Here is a 19,371-nt window from a genome sequence, read left to right as displayed (position 1 = left end):
TATTTTAACGGAAATCTGGAAAACCACAGGCATAGACTAGTTCCTGGACGTTTCTACAAAATTCCATTGAGTATGATTGGTTAATATTCCAATGAGAGACGAACTACGTTTGTATGGAGCGAGTGACGGAGAGATCCCTCTCTTCGGATCATGTAGGTATGGAATCACTTTTGTTTAGCACTTTCTAAATATATGTACATACATACTTCCCATTCCGTGTCTTCATAAAAGGAACTATCAAATTACTATTAGGTCACTCAACTCCAATTTATTATCATCCATTTAACAGGGCTCTCTCCGTCACTCGCTCCATACAAACGTAGTTCCAATTTCATTTGAATATTAAGCAACCAAAGTCCATGAAATTTTCCAGACATATTCTAGAAATTAATATCTATGCCTGTGGTTTTCCAGAGTTCTGTTAAAATATTCGGTTTCAAAGTTACGGGGTCTTAAAAAGTCACATACAAATCTTTGAGTTCCTGTTATTTTGAAAATACATATTTTTAGAAAAATCTAAAACACCACAGGCACGGAAATTAGTTTCTAGAATATGTCTGCATTTCATGGACTTTGGTTGCTTAATATTCAAATGAAATTGGAACTACGATTGTATGGAGTAAGTGACGGAGAGAGCCCTGTTAAAACCGTCGCCAACCTCCAAGATCATGTTAAACTTTCACCATTTAATACTTAGTTGTGACACAGTAATGCCCATAAAAGGTCACATTTAGCGTCATTCGGCGATAATTTAGAAACTAAGGAAACGAAAGTTAACAGTTTACTTATATGGCTAGACAAATCCCATTTAGATCAATTCAGCAGAAAAATAAAAAGTTTTTTTTGGTCTCGCTTCTTTTCCTTTACAAAGATTAGCCAATGTCAAGTTTGTAGTTATTTGTAACAAGTTAGGGATACTATACAAGTATGGACCCCGTCTCTGCCGGCGCTCGCCGACACACGCACGGCACCCCCTTAGAGCGCTTTCCAGTCAGTTTTAACAAAAAAAACACTCCTAAAAGGCAGAGCACGCCCGCCAGCCAACACCAACACAGACGAAGTCCAGTAAAAAAGTTAAACAAAAAAATTACTACCTATAGATGTAATAGTAGTCCTACTTTGTACTTTATCAATGAGTATATAGAAAAAAAAAATTTTTTCATTTAAAAACCCTAGTAACTAGGGGTTTTATCCGTATAGGGTGAAAATATTTTTTGTCACTGACGAGATGATGCCCGCGACTTCGTCCGCATGATTTTTTTAATCCCGTCGGAACTTTTAATCAAAAAGACCGACGGGATTTGAAAAAAAATCCGGGATAAAAAGTTGCCTATATCAATTTCCAGGACGCAAGCTACCTTAGCACTAAGTATGGGTTGTTATCTGTGAATCCCTTGTTTAACTTTATCTTGTTTACCTAAATAACAATGCCAATTTATATTACAACTTTAATAATATCACATAAAATTAAATTACAGCTTAATGAAAATTTAACTGCTTTGAAAACTTCAATAGTTTTGGGAACAGAGTCGAGAGTAAAGCGGGAACTCCCCGAGTGTCCGAGGACCTTTGACTCCCGACTTTGGTAACTATTTCAATTAAAATTTCAAACTTGTATAGAATTACGAGTGTAGTTACTATAGGTACTTTATCCACGGAAAGAAGCTACTGTAGCGCTCTCTCTGTTATCTAAAGCCATATAAATGACAGAGACAAAAATCTCAGTGGGCGCTAAACATTTTGAATCACCGACCAATCACAAAAGGCTCTTCTCAGACTTGGGCGCGTTTGGAACCCTTGTAGCTTTAGTTTTAAGTTTACGTAATTAATTATCACCACTATAATATCATCTTTCAAATGTAACAAATCGGACAAACAAAAGGTGTACAATAGTAGTGGAGTAAATAAAGCCGTAAAATAGCCAATCTTAGGAAGTCCTCAGAAACAGCTCCGATTTTGATGATTTTTTTTTTAAATTCTTGTTTTTTATACATTATTTAAAATCAGAAACGTTTTGAAGCGGGGAAATAATTTTTAGTATTTTTTTATCCATATGTGCGATATTTATCCACGAAGTCCAGAAAAACGCCACCTTCTCTTTGAGAAGTTGTAGAGGAGGTCAAATGCTACAAATTACCTCTAAACACTTATGGGCAAAAACCGCCCGTTTTTGAGTTATTGATCGTTTTCAGAAAAATACGTATTTGTTTCTTTTAAAGTTGATTTAAAAAAAAGTAAGGCATATTGTCGACTTTTTATTTAATTTCTAATTACTGGACATCTCAATTAATAATTGTGAATACTAAAATAAAAATAATCTTTGTAGGTTCCCCGGTTAGGGATCCAAGACTGTACCAGTTTCATAATTTCTATTGGGTTACTTTGCCAAAAATGCTATTTTTTTTTAAGTTACAGAAATTTTTGGCTTGCAAATTATTTGCAAAGCTTCTACAGATTCTCAGCTATCTAATGATGTACAAAACATTAAAATAAGTTGAATATTAGCTAAAAAAACGATAAAACAATATCACAGGGAAGAAATTTCTTAACGCTTAAATTTTAAACAAATCGTTTTTTCTTTGTTTAGAGGTAGTCTCTACTTAGAAAGAGGTAACAGTTTACTGTGAATATGTGATCTGGTCAAGTCTGATCATAAAATTGGCCACGGGATAGCTCAATTGATCGATAGGAACGATTTATTTAAGATTTAAGCGTTAAGAAATTTCTCCCTTGTGCTATTGTTTTATCATTTTTTTAGCTAATTTTCAACTTATTTTAAAGTTTTGTACGTCATTAGATAGCTGAGAATGTGTAAAAGCTTTGCAAATAATTTGCAGGCCAAAAATTTCTGTATCTTTTAAAAAAAATAGTATTTTTGCCAAAGTAACCCAATAGAAATTATGAAACTGATACAGTCTTGGATCCCTAACCAGGGAACCTACAAAGATTATTTTAATTTTAGTATTCACAATTATTAATTGAGATGTCTAGTACTTAGAAATTAAATAAAAAGTCGCCAATATGTCTTACTTTTTTTTTTAAGAAACAAATACGTATTTTTCTGAAAACGATCAATAACTCAAAAACGGGCGGTTTTTGCCCATAAGTGTTTAGAGGTAATTTGTAGCATTTGACCTCCTCTACAACTTCTCAAAGAGAAAGTAGCGTTTTTCTGGACTTCGTGTATAAATATCGCACATATGGATAAAAAAATACTAAAAATTATTTCCCCGCTTCAAAACGTTTCTGATTTTAAATAATGTATAAAAAACAAGAATTTAAAAAAAAAATCATCAAAATCGGAGCTGTTTCTGAGGACTTCCGACGAAAATGCTTCGTTTACTCCACTATAGGTGTCTATTTTGAATAAATGATTTTGATTTTGTTTTTAACTTTTTTTTTATAATAAAGAATATTAGCCATGCTAATCATGACTAATACTTCCCTTACCCCTTCAATTAAGCGTTAAAGCTTGTGCCAGGAGTGGGTACGACAATAGTGCAACGGGTGGGGTTTGAACCGCCAACCTTTCGAAGTTCAGTCCGCTCCTCAACCGTTGAGCTATCGAGGCTCTGTGTTATACAAGTTGTTAAATCATAATATCATATTGTTGTTCTCAAAGTTGTGTGAAGTCTGCCAATCCGCACTTAGCCAAGAGGTGGACCTATGACCAAACATTCTGAGAGGAGATCCATATTTAATAGTGAGCCGGCGTCGGGTAGCTCATGGTGATAATAGGTTAGTGGCTCAGATGTCGGCCTTCTATTGGAGGGTTTCGGAGTTCGATTCGAGTCCGATATCCAGGGTCCTATATGAGTTTTAACCGATGATGTTAAAAAATAGAAGCACTTAGTAAGTACTAGAGAATGCCGGCGACTTCGTCCGCGGTAGGTTATAGGTTTTAAAAGATCCCGTGGGAACTGTTTGATTTTACTGGATGAAAAGTTGCCTACACTGTATCAAATTTCGACAGAATCGGTTAAACTGTTGGGCCATGAAAAGGTAGCAGACAAACAGACAGACAGACAGATAGATAGACAGACACACTTTCGCGTTTATAATATTAGTATGGAGGATATGGATATAGTTTTGTGCATCTGCCATCCATCGGCTTCCTGCGACTCGATTGATGTCCATTCACCTAGTGAGAGGTCTTCCGACACTGCGTTTTCTGTTGCAAAGTTGCCTTTCCAGCACCTTGGGACCCCAACATGTATTGGGGTCTATATTTTTAATATTTATTGCCACTTCAGTTTCGCAACCCATTGAGCTGTGTCGGTTACTCTGGTTCTCCGACGGATCTCCTTATTTCTGACTAGAGGATGCCCGCGGCTTCGCCCGCCTGGATTTCGGTTTTTAAAATCCCGCAGGAACTCTTTGATTTTCCGGGATAAAAAGTAGCCTATGTCCTTCCCCGGGATGTAGTCCATGTCTGTACCAAATTTCATCAAAATCGGTTCAGCGGTTGGGCCGTGAAAACGTAGCAGACAGACAGACAGACAGACAGACAGACACACTTTCGCATTTATAATACTAGTATGGATTTGATCACGTAAAGAAACTCCAAGCATCTTATGAGCCCATAGAGCGCATATCCTAAAGATATGAACTTAACGTTTAAATGTGACCTCGGTTAACGCAAATGGGGTTGAGTCCCTTCTGTGCGACTCTAAACTATTCCAACCCCTTGACCCGAGAATTCCTACTAAACTATATGAACTAAAATTTACTCGAAACATTATGTCATAGCTAAAAGTCGCATGTAGGTTCTGTCTATACCGTAGACCCAAAAGAAAGGAGAAATTAAAATCGTTTCATTCGTTTAGGAGCTACGATGCCACAGACAGATGCACAGATACACACGTCAAACTTATAACACCCCTCTTTTTGGGTCGGGGGTTAAAAATAGGGGTTTGAAAATTGTGTACTACACGTGGACAAAGTCGCGGACATAAGTTAGTATAATAATATGTCCACAAAACTTTGCACTATTGAAGGCAAACTTCTTTGTAGAAGTTTCAAGGGATGCCGAGTTGCTTGTTATTTGTTTAAGTTCCAACTTCTAAGAAAATATGTGTGCAAGTAGCTTGCATAGAGTTTTAGAGAGGCAATTTCAAAATGACGTTTTATCCATTGTTTTATTTGGTACCATAATATTGAAGTTTATGCCCACGACTTTGACCGCGTGGACTACATACATTTCAAACCCCTATTTTACCATCTTAGGGTTGAATTTTCAAAAATCCTTTCTTAACTGATGTTCTACCTCTGATAGCTATCTGCATACCAAATTTTAGGTCAAATTGTCCAGTAGTTTGAGCTGTGCGTAAATAGATTAGTGAGTCAGCCACCATCATTAGAAACTTTACAATTTACTGAGTGACACTGGCTAATAATTTTTTTTAGAAATAAAAACCGGCCAAGTGCGAGTCAATATTATGCAATATTATGCCATGTATAAAACTAATTGCAATCCCGCGCATTGCTGGAGCGAGCTGGAGGTCAGATCCACGCTCTTTTAACACTTACATTATGAACGATTGTGTAATATGCATTTTTAAATCAGCATATATTCAGATACACTTGAAATGCAAAGATACTAAGAAGTTAGGTACCAAGTCAAGCATTTCTTATGTCCTAGATATTGTCTAGCGCATTGGGGGCCTGGGGGAAATCTCGCGCGTCTAATGCGAGCACATTGCGACATGCAAAACGTATGGGGGCACTAGAAAAGTCTGGATTAGAATATGAAATAGTACTTATAGCTGCAATTTTTACTCTTTATAGGATAATTCCGCTCTTGTACTCTTCACTAGCTAATGCCTACGTCTTTGTTCACGAGGACTTAGGTGTAAAATCCCGTGAGAACTTTTTGATTTCCGGGATAGTATATAGCCTGTTACTCTCAGGTATCTATGTGCCTTGTCAAAAAATCCAAATTCACCTTAGTCTTCAAAGTGATTGAAGGACAAACCAAACACACTTATGCATTTATAAAAGTGATAAACCCCGTTCATTTATAATATGGATTTTTTTTACTCTTTAGTTTGTTTTTGGATGGGCAGTCGTGTTTTAGGGTTCGGTATTTCAAAAGGAATAATGAAACTGGACATAACATAAAGGTAATGAATAATGAATAATGAACCAATCGGAAAAAGGGATGTTGGAAGGCCATACAAACGGTGGGCTGATGAGATAATTCAAATTGCAGGGAAGAACTGGCTGTACCTTGGCAAGGACAGGGAGAAGTGGAAGAGGTTGGAGGAGGCCTTTACCCGCGAAGGGGCTCATGTTCCATAACAAAAATTGTTCACTTACTGACCATACTAAATTAGGAAAATAAGGGAATGTAATAACTAACAAAACTAATCTACTATGTAACTAATTAAGGAATATTATGTGAAATAAAAAGGCTTTTTTTTGCTTTATTTTATTTATTTATTTTATTTATCTCAAAAGGAAAAATGTGAACCTTTATAGGATCATTGTCTGTTTGTCTGTTGTATCTGTCAAGAAACTTATAGGATGACCGTTGACCTAGCGGCAGGTAGGTAGGTCTTTTAGCACAAACTATGTATATGCGGAAAATGTAGGAACCGTGAATTTTTGCTTAAAACATTGTTATTTTTTTACGATGGTACGGAACCTTTCGTGTGGGAGTCCGACTCGCAATTGACAGGCTTTTCATTTTATTTTTATAACTAGCTGACGCCCGCGACTTCGTCCGCGTGGATTTAGGTTTTTTGAAATCTCGTGGGAACTCTTTGGTTTTCCGGGATAAAAAGTAGCCTATGTGCTAATCCAGAATATTATCTATCTCCATTCCGAATTTCAGCCAAATCCGTCCAGTAGTTTTTACGTGAAGGAGTAACAAACATACACACACACACACACACACACACACTTTCGCCTTTATAATATTAGTGTGATAATTACGACTTGTTCACAACAGATATCCAATTGTGTTACTTACATAAAAACTTTGCATATTTTTATTACATACTTGATGTAACATATTTTTATATTAAAATATAGACTCAGCTCATACGTAGTTTTTTAATCTGAATCCACTGCACTCCATTGTAGTTGTTACTCCACAAGATGCATCCACATTCACTGTGAATTCACAATGCATCTTTGCAAGTTCTTTGCATTTGGCTCACTGACTCGCTCTCGCTAGCTGCTCATTTGTTCAGAGTTGCTTATTTTATGAGTACACATCATATACCGGGAAATCAAAAGAGTTCGCACAAAAAAAATACCACGACGACTAAGTTGCAGGACATCGTATAGTCTTCTATCTATACTAATAAATAAAATTGGAGTGTCTGTCTGTAATTTCGAAATAACTACCGCATATTAAGGTCATATGGTTATTTGAACGATACTATAACTGAATCACACGTTTTTAAAATTTTTGTCTGTCTGTCTGTTTGAAAAGGCTAATCTTGGGAACGGCTGAACCGATTTTGACGGGATTTTCACAGATTAGTAGAGAATTGACCAGGGAGTAACATAGGCTACTTTTTTAACCGACTTTCAAAAAGGGAGTTGTGTTTTTCTACCTATGTAGACCGAAATCTCCGAGATTTCTGAACCGATTTGCGTCATTTCTTTTTTAATCGATAGAGGAACTTTGTGACATTGTTTCATAAAAAATTTGGAGTCCAACTCCTCAATCCTGATGCTGCAGGGGATCTGACCAATCCACGCGGGCGAAGCTGCGGGCATCAGCTAGTATTATATAAAACGAAAACTGACTGACTGATTGACTGACTGACCTATCAACGCACAACTCAAACCATTAGACGGATCGGGCTGGGCATGCAGATAGCTATTATGACGTAGGCATCCGGTAAGAAAGGTTCAAGGGAAAATTTAACCTTTAAAGGGGGGGGGGGGGGGGGGGTAAAATTGGGGTTTGCAATTTGTGTAGGCCAACGGAACCCAAATCCACGCGGATGAAGTCGCGGGCATCAGCTACTAAGATATAGGAGTTCCACAATTTCCGTACCAAGTTAAACTATGATAGGATTACTTTGATCACTTGATAACACTTATTAGAAACTTCGTCTTCTCACGCGTTGAATGAGCTCCATTGTTTTACCATGGCTCAAGTTCCCATTGCACCCGTTATAACTGTTTGTTTGTGTCTTGTATGATACCTCGTGAACTCGATTCTTGTATTGATTTTCATGCTTAATAATATGCCTTATATAGCTTTATATGGGGTTTATTGTTTTCTGTAATATGGGTAAACAAAAGAGATAATATAATATGCCGTAATACATACTCTTTCCGTATGTATAGGTACGTGTTTGTGACGTTTTGTGTGTAGAGATTTTTTAGTTTATATAAAATATGTTCATTTTTAGGGTTCCGTACTTCAAAAGGAAAAACGGAACCCTTATAGGATCACTTTGTTGTCTATCTGTCTGTCTGTGTGTCCGTCCGTCCGTCCGTCCGTCAGTCGTGTCTATCAAGAAACCTATAGGGCACTTCCCGTTGACCTAGAAACATGAAATTTGGTAGGTAGGTAGGTCTTATAGCACAAGTACAGGAATAAATCTGAAAACCGCGAATTTGTGGTTACATCATTAAAAAAAAATTGAAATGTGTTTCAATTTTCAAAATAAGATAATTATACCAAGGGTATCATATGAAAAGGCTTGACCTGTACATCCTAAAATAGATTTTTATTTATTTTTATGGAAGTATGATAGTTTTTGATTTATCGTGCAAAATGTTGAAAAAAAATACCCGAGTAAGAAACCCTCGTTGCTCGAGTCCGACTTGTACTTGGCCGGTTTTTATGAAGGCAGGAATTTAGGGTAATTTGGGGTAAAACCGGAATGACCCCCGGTTTTCATACAAATATCTCACCCAATGTCTAAAATGACATCTGTCAGAATTCCACCGAATTAAAAATCAGAGTATAACTCCAAATAATCTTCTTTCGGTACTCCATTAAAAGCTAAAAAGATTATCCGGAAACGAGCACCTACCTACCTATATATCTACATTTTACTAGAACAACAAGACAGCCAGCGGGCTAAGTAACGCTATGATTGTTCAATTTGAGAACCCCCTCCCTCTCTTCCTCCCTATCCCACGGGATTTGGGGAGGGCACTCAGAAACATTCGCTTTATCCCGGAAAAGATTCCCTCGTACGAGATAACTGGAGGGAATTTCTATGGAATTATACTAGTATAGAGAAAATGTAGGTTTAAGTGATATGAAATACATTGCTGTATAAAATGTATGAAATCACTACCCAAGATATAATTTTTTTTTATTTATTTGTTATTTAGGAAAACATACAGAGTTCATTGTCTGTTTTAGGCAAATACACTGAGCCAGTTAAGTTTTCACACAAAGGACTCATAATCTAATTTACTACAAGTTACAACTCCCGATCGGATAAATTAATTATTATTTATTATAAATGCGAAAGTATGTTTGTTTGTCGGTTTGTCCTTCAATCATGCCGCAACGGAGCAACAGCTTTTGTTTGGTGGGAGGCTTCGGCCGTGGCTAGTTACCACCCTACCGGCAAAGCCGTGCCGCCAAGCGATAGTGTTCCGGTATGTTTTCGTGTACAAACCACAGGAGTATAAATTAGCCCGCTTCCGTCTTAGATTGCATCATCACTTACCACCAGGTGAGATTACAGTCAAAGGCTAAGTTCCCAAGTAACACAAAACTGCATTAAAAGATGTCACATGAGGTCCACATCGGTACTTTAAGCGTTTATGAAGACTTATTAGAGTCCACCGTTACTGTAAAAGCCTACTATTACGCTTTCTCCTGTACATTGACTTAACTAAGTACCACGAAGACACCGCTGTAATGTTGCGAGCGTTACTATCAGGTGCGCAGGTCATGTTATTCAGCTTTTAGCAAGTTTCAGTACTGTCAGCTACAATAAAGTATTTTTATGGACTCAAACTAAGCTATTTTCTGAATAAAAGGTCACAAGTGTATCTTTCAAATGTTTGCATTTTAACTGAACATATGTGAATTATTATAAAGCTATCAGTTACTCTGTGAATTCTATAAACGCTTCATGTTGTATATAGTTGAACTTTCACAGTTTTAATCAGCTGTTATACGCACTCTTATATCTGCACTTATCTAGCCCACATGATCCCTTTGGGTGGACGTGTATGGTGTTAAATTACAGCAAACAGGTATAAAGCTATTCACTTGTAACCCTTTGTCCTACTTGGGCTGAATAATTGTACTCCCGTAGTCATTTAATCTGCTAATGGAGTTATTTAAGATCCTGAAAAGTTCTTTTTCAGCGCCTCGCCGTACTTGTACCTATATCATTTATATATTGTCAGCGTTATAAAAACCGGACAAGTGCGAGTCAGACTCACGCTGAGGGTTCCGTACTCGGGTATATTTTCCTACATTTTGCACGGTAAATCAAAAACTATTATGCATAAAAATAAATATTAATCTGTTTCAGAATGTACAGGTAATCTCCTTTTATATGATACCCCACTTGGTAAAGTTATCTTACTTTGAAAATTTAAAATACCTACTAGGTAAGTAATTATTTGTTTTGAACACATTTTAATTTTTTTATGATGTAACCAAAAATTCAGTTTTCGGATTAATTCCTTTACTTGTGCTATAAGACCTTCCTACCTGCCAAACATGATTCTAGGTCAACGGAAAGTATCCTATAGGGTTTCTTGACAGGCACGACAGACAGACAGACAGACAGACAGATGGACAAAGAGACAGACAACAAAGTGATCCTATAAGGGTTCCATTTTCCTTTTGAGGTACGGAAGCCTAGTAATTATTTTATTATAGTCACACTAATATTATAAAGGCGAAAGTTTGTGTATGTGTGTGTGTGTGTGTGTGTGTGTGTGTGTGTGTGTGTGTGTGTGTGTGTGTGTGTGTGTGTGTGTGTGTGTGTGTGTGTGTGTATGTTTGTTACTCCTTCACGCAAAAACTACTGAACGGATTTGGCTGAAATTTAGAATGGAGATAGATAATATCCTGGATTAGCACATAGGCTACTTTTTATCCCGGAAAATCAAAGAGTTCCCACGGGATTTCGAAAAACCTAAATCCACGCGGATGAAGTCGCGGGCATCGGCTAGTATTAATTAAAAATGAAAAGATTAGACGCTTATTTGGAAAATTTTATTATTGAAATGGAAAAATTGCTTAAAGATGGTATTTATTTAAAATTAAAGCTTGAATAGCCATCAGAGTCTTCATGGTTTTCGAGCTGATCACTTGTGCCAGGTGCTCTGTTGCTTGTTGCTCTTGCTGAGAGCAGAATACATTTTCACTTAAAGTGCAAATGTCGAATAAGTTCACTTGTGAATTACCCTGAGAAATAAAGTTATAATAAGTATTATAAACTAAAGATAAAAGAACGAAAGAAAGAAAGAAATAAAATAAGTACTGACTTATTTACTCATGTAAAAACGTTCACCACGGACCTCTAAAAGCTAACCGTAATGCTAATAGCTTTGCGTAATGTTACCAACTATTCAGCTGTACATCAATCTATGGCTGACTTATTAGACATAAGAACTACTCGTATCAGCTTTTTGCTGATTAATATACCCCTAGCACCTCATTATAGCCCTTAAAGCATTTATTTGGCATTATTACGGATCACATTGCTTGCCCACCATTTTCTATGTTCTAAATTACAATATTTATTATTTATTTACTATTTATTTTTATTTTGTCTATCTATTGGACTTGAAAAAGATTTTTAGTTATTTATACGTAAAAGCTTATTAGCATAAGCGTAAAAATTCAAAGAAATTGCTGGCATTTTTGTAATTTTACTATCCATTTTATAATAGGTTTTCCAAGTAAACAGTTATATTTCGAGGGCGCGTGAAAATTTTGGTCTAAAAGTATATGATATTTGACAATAAACTTGCTTTCCCCATCAAACAGGCACTACTAACAAATACAAGTTCTACTTACCGAAAATGAATTAACTTTTTACTTCCATTATAGAAATGTCACATTGTGATTGTATGATGGTTTGTGCACAAGCAGAATATCAAGATAGTGTGATGTTAAGGGATATATGGAGTAATATTTATTCACAATTTCACCGCTCGTGCTCTTTTAACTGCATAAAAGCGTAAAAAGGGTGCTTATTTGTTGTTTGAGCTGCATAATAGGTAGCACACACTCTCTTTATCAGCCAATGTTCAGCTCTTGGGGCGAATGTTACCTTTATTAATGCTTATTAAATGCTATTATAACGCAGTTAATCAGCTAGTTGCTGTTTAATTTGTGCCCAAATCAGAGTTATATCTTCTGAGGATGCTATTATTCAGATATTATTCAGCTTTAATATAGCATGTTTTGGAGCTAAAGTTTCCAACGTGGACAGTGATTCAGTTGATATGCAGCACTTTTGTGTTACTTGGGTTGTACCTACTTATCTGAATAAAAAAAAAAGGATCGACCTGATTTTTACATGGGTGTAGTTAAAGATTTGGAGAGTGACAAAGTCTACTTTTTATCCCGGAAAATCATAGAATTCCCACGGGATTTCAAAAACCTAAAACCAGGCAGATGAAGTCGCGGGCATCAGCTAGTGTATAATAAATTAATGTTACGCTTACGCTGTTAGAAAGATTCGACAGTTAACTGACGTGGAAACTGCAAAAATTGTATATTTTGCCTATTTTCACAGTATTATGTCTTACGGAATCTTGCTATGGGGTAAAGCGGCAGATATTGCAAAAATTTTCGTTTTACAAAAAAGGGCAATACGCGCAATTTATAATTTAAAACCGCGCGATTCCCTACGAGAGAAATTTAAGGAAATAGGTGTTCTTACAGTAGCTTCTCAATACATTTACAATAATATAATTTTTGTACGACAAAACATCCTCAGCTACAAAAAAATCGGTGATTTCCATGACAGGCCAACTAGAAACCGTAATAAGCTCGCAACTCCTACGCTCCGCCTCAGAAAAGTGGGAAAGTCATTTGTGGGAATGAGTGTAATATTTTATAATAAAATTCCACAGTCAATATTAGACTTGCCTTTACAAAAGTTTAAAAAATCCATTAAAAGTATGCTCCTGGCAAAAGCATATTACACAATCGAAGATTATATAAATGATAAAAAAGCATGGATTTGACTCGCTCCAGCAATGCGCGGGTCTGCAATTGCTTGTATAGTATAGAATATTATTGTAAATTGAACAATTGAAAAGAGCAACCGCCGAGTTTCTTGCTGGTTCTTCTCGGTAGGAACAGCATTCCGAACCAGTGGTAAATTATTTGACGATTCAAAAGCACTTGTAAAAGTTTATTTGAATAAAAATCTATTCTATTCTATTCTATTCTATTCTATTCTAATGTATACATGAGGTTGCGATAAGATTCGTGATATCCCAGTGGTTAAAACGTCTGCTTCATATTCAGGAAGCCGGTGTTTCAATCCCGGTAATGATAGTGGTGGTGCTAGTGATGACATATTTTTATTATTATTTCAAAATTAATTGAAAAAAAAAACCTAAATAATAAATAGCCTCAAAGCGGAGCCTCGATAGCTCAACGCTTGAGGAGTGGACTGAATTCCGAAAGGTCGCCGGTTCAAATCCCACCCGTTGCACACTCTTTAAAAAAAATATAGATCCATATTATGGTAGCTTACTATGGGCCTCATAAGAAAGCTCAGAGTTAGGTGCCATGGAAACAGATATTATGCATAGAAAGAAAGAAAGAAAGAAAGAAAGAAAAGCGTTTATTACTTAAATTGTGCCAAACATCACAAATTATAACTAAGAGTATATAGCTATACATAGGTTCATACGCACAAATAGCAAAAAGCCAATAAGGCTTGAAGTCAATAAAAAAATAAACTCTGAAATTGCAACACACAAATTATATTTTTTCATACATTTGCAATCAGAAATCATCATCCTTTGTCACGCGTAATCGACTATCCATCAAAATAACGAATTCCTATTCGAAACACCGAATTTCGGTGTATCGATACATCCAGTGTATCGATACATCGATGTATCGATACGTGTAATAACATATTACGTGAATTTTTCAAACATTTTCCACGGCGCGCTTTATTAAAAATCACCCTCTATATCGTATTGGTACCACATCAGTTGAAATTAAAATCGGGATGAAAATTAAATTATTTAGACTACGTGCGTCGGTAGCAGTGGCGTGCATATGTATCGAAACTAGGATAAGCATTAGTTAGCTTACCTATTTAGAGGCTGTCATGATGAAAAATGACCATTGCGATATTTCAACTTGGGTAAGCAGTGCTTTTATGCCTCTATGACCTGAACGCCACTGGTCGGTAGGATAGGTAGTAGCTTGTAAAGAATCTTAAGTAACAATAGTTATTTGGTTCAATTAATCTACCATATCAACAAGATAAAGTTGAAAACTAAAACTCGACTGCGATCGTCTTAATAAACGCTGAAATATTAGAGTTAAATTGTTTTTCTGTCGCTTGGTATATTCTAATGTTGTCATAAAATATTCATAAGCTCAGAATTTTCTCCTCTTTCATTTGGCGTCCAATTTGATGCAATAGCAGTAAAAATTTTTTGGACACCTCCACTTTTTTTGATGTAACATCCGTTAGGTCAATTCTTTTTGTATAAAATATAGCCTATGTCACCCGGACCTTTACAACGAATCAATTGAAACCTCATTCATCAAAATCGGCCGAGTAGTTTAGGCGCTACGGCGGAACACACAGAATCTGGATACAAACATACATACCCACATACATACATAGACTGCTAAAATCATAACCCTTCCTTTTGGCTTTGCCGCAGTCGGGTAAAAATGGGACTCGTCCGCCACTATTGTAAAACATGGCCACCGTCACACACATTCGAATATTACGAATACCCAATTTTTGTTCATAAACAAGAAATATAGAGCTTGTTACATTTTTGCTTTTGCTGAAAAGGCAATTTTCCACAATTGATAACTTTATTGTAGTTTTGTTTTTATTTATGACATTTTTTCTTCGATCTCACCAATACCTAGACAATAAGTTTACTTATAACAGATTTTCGGAGTTGCTTGCTTTTCCTGGATAAAAAGATAATCCGGGAAAATACAGTACCCAGCAGGAAATATTGTACATTGATCTTTCGAAAGAGATGGCGGTTTCGTAGAGCGTTGTTTCTGTCGTTGAGACCGACAAAACGTCACATAGGTATGAGTGATAGAGACGACGCTCTGCGAAGCCAGAATCTCTGTCTAAAGGTCGATGTTAATCCAGGATATATTCAATTTCAGCCAAATCCGTCCACTAGTTTTTGAAATTGTAACAAACACACACACACACACACACACACACACACACACACACACACACACACACACACACACACAAACTTTCGTCTTTACAATATTAGTTTGATTCTGTGGGTAACATTTTATCCAATTTTCAAGCAGGTACCCGAATCTTCCGTCTTGCAATGGAAAATGGTGGAAAAATTTGACAAAATTACATGCTAAAATTTTCACACGTTACACGCAAAACGGTCTCATTTTTATAGGTTATGATATAAATGGGTTATAAAAAGAAGATGGCGCTTACATGTTTAATATCATTATGCAATTTACATCTTTATTGTCATTTTTAATATGTTACGACAAATAACATTGTCGTTGGGAATTTATGTTAGACAAGGCGATATTAAATTGCGTGAGGACGTTTTTTCATGTTGTTAACTTTATGTTAATAAGGTTTCTTGATTTCTTAGTGAACACTGAAGAGCAATCACACTAATATTATAAAACCGAAAGTTTGTGTGTATGTATGTGTGTATGTTTGTTACTCTTTCACGAAATAAGTACCGAACTGATTTGGCTGAAATTGGGAATGGAGATAGATTAACACATAAGCTACTTTTTATCCCGGAAAATCCAAGAGTTCCCACGGGATTTTGAAAAACCTAAATCCACGCGGACGAAGTCGCGAGCGTTAGCTAGTAGAGATTATAATTCAAACAAACTTTTTACAGTAGATAATATGATCTTTATTCAAACGCTTTCTTATTACATTTAACAAGTGTAAATTAAAAATTTATAACACCCCCGACAAGTGAAGCTGATAACTTTCAAACGGCTGAACCGATTTTCTTGGATTATAGCTAAGAACACTCTCGATCAAATACTCTACCTATTCTACTTTAAATAAATGATTTTGATTTTGATTTCTTATCCTGTAAAAAACGTGCAAAACACTTCTGAAAAAACCGCAATAAAATTTACCCCGGAGGTTTTCAAGAAAGTGGTAACAAAAAACGTACAAACACACACACAACCTCTAACGCCAAACGCACCGTCGCGTCCGTGTCTCAGTTTCAAAAAAAGACACGACAAATTCCCGCGTTAAGTTATTATACATTCCACGATCATTTCCTTTTTTATACGCGTATAAAAAATAACCCCGTTTCGGGTAACGTGTGAGAATTCCTCCCTTGTAATTTCATCGGATGTTTTTTGTCTGCTACGCGTCTTCCCCCCCTTTCCCCCCCTTTACCCCGGGTGATGGATGGCGTACTTAGTTTTTGAATATAACAAATTTACCTACGCTTTAGAGGTATCATACGGTGTGAAGGGACAGGGTACGTACCTTCTGTTGCGACACCTATTCCAATGGTTCGTATTTACGAATCGATTCTTTTTGTATTCAGATACATGTTAGCCCTTGACTGCCATCTCACCTGCTGGTAAGTGATCAGCAGACTAAGATGGAAGCGAGCTAACCTGGAAGAAGTGTGGCAGTTTTTATCAAACCCATAATCCTTTGGTTTCTACACAGCATCGTACCGGTACGCTAAATCGCTTGGCGGCACGGCTTTGCCGGTAGTGGTAACTAGCCACGGCCGAAGCCTCCCACCAGACCCAGACCAGAGAAGATCTAGAAATTAAAATTCCAAATCGCCTCTGCTGGGGATCGGTTTCGTTTGGTTATGATTGGCTGAATTAAATATTTCTTGTTTGTGCATTTAACAGTAGGTACATATTAATTAGTCTGCCAATCCGCATTGGGCCAGCGTGACAGACTAGGGTCTAAAACTCTAAACCCTTTTAATTCTAAGGCTTAACCCGATTGCTTTGTCCGCGTTAAATTTTTTAGCAACTTGTAAATTTTTTTTCAAAGCAAACGTTTTTATTCAAAACCTAGCCTTTTTAAGTAATGGAGATACCTAATTGCAGACTACATTTACGTCCCATTCATTCGCAACGGCTTAAGGCTTCACTGGAGAGGTGTTGAACGAGATTTACATTTTTCTACGAGATATAAAAGATGTATAAAGATATAAAAGCTATTGAATATCTGAATACATGTCGGCAACACCTGTGTGGTATTTTCATTTAAATTCCACACTGTATAATGTTATAGGTAAAGTTGGGTATAGTGAACAAAGTTGATACTGCCCGGAATCAATAAACTTTGACTTCTGGATAGAGTTTTCAAATACATGTTCTAATATATGGGTTTAGGCGAAGATTCCAATGCCGGCTATGTACATAAAATTAGAAAATACAAATAAAAATTCTTAGGGGCCGGTGTTATCCCAAATATTATTAATCACACTAATATTATAAAGAAGAAAGTTTGTATGTGTGTGTGTGTGTGTGTGTGTGTGTGTGTGTGTGTGTGTGTGTTTGTTACTCCTTCACGCAAAAACTACTGGACGGATTGGGCTGAAATTTAGAATGGCAATAGATTATACTCTGGATTAGCACATAGGCTACTTTTAATCCCGGAAAATCAAAGAGTTCCCACGGGAATTTTAAAAAACCTACATCCACGCGAACGAAGTCGCGGGTATCAGCTAGTAAGTTAATAATTGTCTGAATTTTTAGTTTTACTTTTTACTATTTTTAATTTTTAGTCCAATTTTGATAAGAACGCAATAAATTTTGGGCCAAATATATAAACAAAGCCTTTATTGCTGATATAAAAATAAAATATCAGTTAATTAAAACGCAAAGTGCGTTTTAATTAACTTATATTTTATTTCTTCTTAGATTCTTTTTCGCGTCTTCTGACGCATACGCCTCCTTTTTTAAACGCACAGCCTAAAGGACTGGGAAAATAAGCTCTGCCTGGGCTATGTGGAATTTGCCCATCGTGCAAATTTCGACTGTAACTTGTACAAGTATTTTCATTCACCATAGACAGGATTCTGTATTCTGGATTGTCTTTTGTTTTCGGCTATTTCGGTAGCTACGCGTGTTTCTTTTGTTTCGGCTATTTCGATACTTGTTTTTCGCACAATGTGGTTTTTTAACCCCGACCCAAAAAGAGGGGTGTTATAATCAACCCCCGACCCAAAAAATGGGGTGTTATAAGTTTGGCGTGTGTATCTGTGTATCTGTCTGTGGCATCGTAGCTCCTAAACTAATGAACCGATTTTAACTTAGTTTTTTTTTTCTTGTTTGAAAGGTGGCTTGATCGAGAGTGTTCTTAGATATAATCCAAGAAAATCGGTTCAGCCATTTGAAAGTTATTAGCTCTTTTCTAGTTACTGCAACCTTCACTTGTCGGGGGTGTTATAAATTTTTAATTTACACTTGTTGACTATTTTTTATTGGGTTTAATTTAGCTAATCCGTGGCGGGTTAAGTTATTTTATGTACAGGCTAAGTTATGTACATTGTACGAATTTAAGCTCATAATATTTGAAGCTTTATTCTTTTACCGTGTGGGAGCTGTGTAAGTGAGCGACTACCTTTATCCCAGAAAATCAAAGTGCGGAATTTTTACGAAATCTAAATCTACGTGGAATAAATCGCGAGCATCGTATAGTAGAAGCATTATAATATGCAAATTTTCTAATTTTTTTGCCATATTATTTTAGCAGCAGGTTCCAAGTAGTAAAGTACCTCTCGAAAGAACAGAGAATTACAAAAATCCCGTTTTTATTAAAGACTCATGTTATTAAATCCCTACAAAGGGGGAAAATTGTAAAGTAAACGTTCAAAAGGGCTTTTTAATAATGCCTAAAAAGGATACAGCAATGTCGACTCGACGACACCGCGGTAATGAAATATCGCCCGGCGGCTTATTGTAGGTACGAATTATGTACTTTGAATATCAATTATGACTTCATTTCGTTTCTGACTTCATTTCTTTATTGACGTCGCTTTTGACATATAAAAAGTGACAAATTTGACGTCAAAAATTGACGTTTCTTGTAGCTTTTTCTTTGGCAAAGGTGCCTGTCCACTGAATTCATTTCTTTTTTTGACGTCACTTTTGACAGATAAAATATCGTGTAAGTAGTGTCTCTTATGCATTTCATCAGAAGCTACGTACTTGTTTACCTTTTAAGTCAGTTAAGGAAAAAT

The 19,371-nt window shown here is 36.3% G+C and overlaps 1 protein-coding gene and 1 long non-coding RNA gene across 6 annotated transcripts in view; both read left to right on the top strand.

Moving 5' to 3' along the window:
• Nucleotides 1-19,371, top strand: part of LOC123877961 (nephrin) — a 341,522-nt gene that overhangs the window by 64,323 nt on the left and 257,828 nt on the right. The window lies entirely within an intron of this gene.
• The window catches only part of LOC123877962, a 30,754-nt gene continuing 25,614 nt past the window's right edge, over nt 14,232-19,371 (top strand). Inside the window, exon 1 of the long non-coding RNA XR_006798709.1 lies at nt 14,232-14,335. This is a non-coding gene — a long non-coding RNA (uncharacterized LOC123877962). The remainder of the gene's footprint in view (nt 14,336-19,371) is intronic.

The sequence above is a fragment of the Maniola jurtina genome, chromosome 25, assembly GCF_905333055.1.
Source record: "Maniola jurtina chromosome 25, ilManJurt1.1, whole genome shotgun sequence".
In the NCBI taxonomy this organism is placed as follows: domain Eukaryota; kingdom Metazoa; phylum Arthropoda; class Insecta; order Lepidoptera; family Nymphalidae; genus Maniola; species Maniola jurtina.
This window is presented reverse-complemented; position numbering and strand designations above follow the sequence as displayed.